Below are 5,000 nucleotides of genomic sequence, written 5' to 3'. Positions count from 1 at the left end.
AGATTCCTGAACATAATATTCATTAAAATATAAATAAAAGGAATTAACAATATAAGAAATATATTTTCAAATCGTGACATTATATTTAGAACAAAATTATGAATGGACAAAATGAAAGAAAAAGTATGAATAGAGCAGAACATAATTGCACAACGATATATGAAGAAAAATAAATACCACAAATGAAGTTTAGTGAATAGCAGGCAGAAAGAGATTAAGTGGAATGCTGAATTCAAAAGCAATTTATAATGTTAGTGTGTTACAATAGCATTGCATATTAACAGCATTGCCATTATTTTAATGAATTGTACTTATTATTATAAAGGCACAGCATTCTATCCAAATAATTAACAAAAGTAACAAAAACACACAAAAAGGTAAGGAAATAAAGAAATTCAATCAACTTTATTCGACTCTCATTATCTTAAACCTTTGCTAATATACCAGCGTCTTGCTAACACCCCTACTATGTATATTTTTTTACCCTTCTGAATATTGGGGGAAACTAAACTATAATGAATCCGAGAATAAAAGCAATAGATATGACGAGTTTCATTATTACTACAGAGATAAAAATGGCTTAAGGAATTAACTTTGAATTATAAAATAAGGATTATCCACTTCTTAAAAACAAAATGTAGGAAAAAAGCACATGAAAACGGTTCTATAGAGTTCAAACAAAAATGAATTCTGTAGCAAATCAAAATAAGCATCGAAAGAAATATACCGTTTTTTTTTTTTTTTTTTTTTTTTTTTTTAGCATAAGCTGGTATAGACAAAGGCAATAGCATTCAAAGGCATAAATCACTAGGAATTTCCATCACAAACAAAATCGCGAATTACACAACGAACATACATTGAAGGGAAATACTGTACAATTCAATTCTGGCTTGAACAAAACCAATTCACTGACAAACGAATCAGAGATAACCTGAAGGAATACGATTATAATTATTAAGTTACTAATTATCATCATTAAAGAAAAATAAAACTCTCACTAAATGTCTCCCGGTTTATTAGGCAAGAGACCTTTAGTACAGAAAGAGGGAGAATTCTGAACAGGAATACTGATAAACAGATAATTTAACCACGGAGAATGAAACTTGGAAAAGGGTATGAAGCTTAAAAAGGAATGAGGGTATGAGGATGGAAAGAAGTTAAAGCGATGAAGATAGAAAAGGGGGGAAGATATGAGGATAGAAGAGGAATGAAGGAATGGAGATAGAAAAAAAGGGAAAGAGAAAATATAAAGGCCGGACAAAGAACGAGCAGCAAAAAAAAAAAAAAAGAAAAAGAAAAAAAAAAGGAATAAAAGAGAACAACTGAAATGACGGTCGAAGATGCAAAAGAAAATATTAATCAGATCATGAAATTTTGCAACTGTGAAATACAGACAGGCGAATCAAGAAACCGTATGAATAAGCGCAAAAAGTATATAGACACGTGAGAATACAGCATTACTACTAGGAAAAGACGCCAGTGGTTTTGTGTATCTATTATAATGGTAACTTTATTTAACTTTCTTAGAATGCAAGATGCTCAGAAAAGTCAAAAGTTATCATTATTCTTTAAAGTAATAATTCAGTTAAGAAAACTTACCAAAATCACTGTATCGTCTACATTACTATTGTACAACAGTATTCAGGATAAATTTACCCCGTTCTCTAACATTTTGATTGTGATTAATAAAACAAGCTAAATAGATCTAGGCTTCAATCGAGTTATGTAAAGATACGCAACTTTAAGGTTCAAAACGAAAGCGACTGAGAAAGAAAAGAGAGGAGAAAGAAAAACAGTATGTCAAGTAAACAAGAAGAGATGACACAACGAAGGCACAAGACAAAGAGAAAACGAGGCAAGTTATCTAATGTTATGTTATATGCGTTTTTTAACATCTTTATTCCTTTTGTTCATTTTATTAAATCGTGTATCTGGGAGAGCTCTCTCTCTCTCTCTCTCTCTCTCTCTCTCTCTCTCTCTCTCTCTCTCTCTCTCTCTCTCTCTCTCTCTCTCTCTCTCTCTCTCTCTCTCTCTCCCTCTCCCTCTCCCTCTCCCTCTCCCTCTCCCTCTCCCTCCCCCCTCCCTCTCTCTCTCTCTCTCTCTCTTTCTCTCTCTCTTTCTCTCTCTCTCTCTCTCTCTCTCTCTCTCTCTCTCTCTCTCTCTCTCTCTCTTTCTCTCTCTCTCTCCCTTTCTCTCTCTCTCTCTCTCTCTCTCTCTCTCTCTCTCTCTCTCTCTCTCTCTCTCTCTCTCTCTCTCCCTCTCTCTCTTTCTACCTTTATCGCTCTCGCTCTCGATCTCAATCTTTATCGCTCTCTCGATTGACAGAAAAATAGATAGATAGATAGGATTCAATAACGCGTATATCAGAGTTTGAATACAAAACTTTTTTCAAAGGTTTGGTCTCTCTTGTCAAGCATCATCTTCAATATCTAGATCACCAAAAGCTCTGGGATTCTAGTCCAATAATAACAAAAAAGAGAACGAAAGAGGAAATATTAAAATGGAAACTCAAATGACTGATAATAAGAGAAAGATTTAATCAGGTCAAAACTAAGGGAAATACATACACAAAGGGAAGAATGCGTAAGTATATTAAATCATTCTTATTTATCATTTATCATCTGTCTGTCTCTCCGTTTCTTGTCTGTAGTGTGACACCTGTTTTCTGCCCAAAGGTTGGAAGAATATATAAAGAAAGTATTAAGAACAAAACAAGCAGAAAGAGATATTTAAAGGGAAGGGATTTGTCGCTAATGTATTTAGCTCTTGACGCGGCAGAAAAAAATAAATAATCAATCAATCTTAATTCACAAGCAGTAAACCTTTCATTTACTACAGTTTCCCTTTCTTACTGCGTGGCAGAAGTTATTTGTAACGTCTTATAACTCTGCCCTTCATTATGCAAAACATATGAAGCTAAATTAATGTGAAAGTTATTATATTTTCAACGGTTGAAGAAGTATACGTATTATTCACATTCGGCATAAAAATAAAACTTTAAATTCCAGCTTTGGCCTCTCTGTCTCTCTTCGTTGGATGATCAAAGGATTCCGGGGTTTAAGTCAGTTTTGTTGCAGAAAGAAAACTATGTTTGTGCAGTTAATAGCGGTCTTAGTTTTGAAAGGAAAACGTAAGCGTTTTTATTCCTTTAAGTTCGCATTAAGTTCCAAGTTTGCTGGTTGTTATATATCTTATATTTTGTGTTGTATTAGTGTACTTTTTAACAAAATACAGGGTTGCGATAGCACAGAAACGTGTCAGCTTAATAGCGAGTTGAATAAGGTCTCCATTGTGCAACGTAATATTCAGCTCTTTAGATATTCATTCAAGTTTTGTCGCATGAGAAAACACTCTTTGTTAAAAACACTGTATTTTCCTGTTGTTATGTTTTGCTTTATTTGCATGCAGCATATTCGAGAGTGAAATATTCATCAAAGCTTTCCTTTGTATTAAGCAGCACACGTGGGAAATTTCGCAAAAGGACCCATTGTTCAACTTCTGTTTTAAGTTATTTCTTCGCTTGTCTATCTGAATGACCTGTACTTATATTCCGAGTACATAGTGCAGAGGCTTTCGTTTTTTTTCATTTGTTCATTTAAACGCTGGACGTGATTTAAAAATAAACCAAAAACAATTATTGGATGAAATTTTGATAAGGATATAAGGCAATAAACCTAAAAGATATTAAGGTCTTCTTCTGTTCTACTATAGCTACTGTACGTCTTTATTACGTTCTCAGTGGTCTTTGCATATTCATGGCTGATCCAAAAAGATGCTTCTATTGATACACAGTAAAGTGATATATTACAAACTACAACCAACTTAATTCGAGAGAAGAAAAACAAAAAATCAGAAAAGACTTGTGACGTTATTTATAATGAGAAACAGTCTCATATTTAGTTTCATCTTTTAACGCCAATTTAAGTGTCTATAAGTTTCAGACGAATAGATAAATCATCGTAAATACTAGCGAAAGTTGACTGCTGGCGCCTTTTACGTCATGAAGGACGCTTGTGCCTTCGTAATTACTTGTAACAGTTATAGGTTTACTGGTCATAAACCTGAAGCAAATTGCCTTTAAGTGTTTTCATGTTATAGTTCTTAAAGCTGAAGATCTTTGACCCCACACTTCAAAGTTAGGCGATTTTACTGTGAAAATTAAGTAGTAGTTAAACTTAGTAGTAGTTAAAGGCAATAATAATTAACTTCACAGGTTAAACAAATATTTGAAGTGTTCTTAATAAACTTTTTATAAAAATGTATAGATAGACTGAGAAAGAGAGAAAGAGAAAGAGAAGGAGTAAGAGTAAGAGAAAGAGAAAGAGAAAGAGAAAGAGAGAGATAGAGAGATAGTTTAGTATATATATATATATATATATATATATATATATATATATATATTCACCGTTACATTCAGTGTAGTATAACTAGCAAATTCAAATTTTGAAGGTCATTATATATAGAAAATAAAGCGAAAAAAGAAGAATGCCATCCACAAAGTAAACAAATAAGAACAAAAACATTAATCATCCGACTTCACAAAATACGACCAAGTTTTAAGTACACTGCAGGTGAGGTCACTTCGACAAATAATGCCTGTAATTGCGTTATAAATTCTAATCTGTTGATGGAATGAACACAGGAAATTGCTATATATATGGACAAAAATAAAAATACGAATCTAATTTCTATATGATTATCTTAACACCAGATACACAGGTAGATACAAAGATAGTTAGAAAATGTGTGTGTGGACGTATCCTTATGCATGAGTGTAGCTATACGTATGCCCTAACACAGCAATACATTTCAAAACACAAACACACTGAAAACCCAATAGTCACATTGAACTACATGATGATACCGTTGTGTTCATCAGGCAAGCTAATGAGAACCATGATTTTTTTCGAAGCACGATATTCCCCGAGTATTAGCGGCAGCTGAAGGGTGGCGAGTTCGCGGCCCTTCATTCAGCCACTGTTTCATCCCATAGCTGATAT

Source organism: Penaeus chinensis, chromosome 32 (assembly GCF_019202785.1).
Source record: "Penaeus chinensis breed Huanghai No. 1 chromosome 32, ASM1920278v2, whole genome shotgun sequence".
NCBI classification, from domain to species: Eukaryota; Metazoa; Arthropoda; class Malacostraca; order Decapoda; family Penaeidae; genus Penaeus; species Penaeus chinensis.
This window is presented reverse-complemented; position numbering follows the sequence as displayed.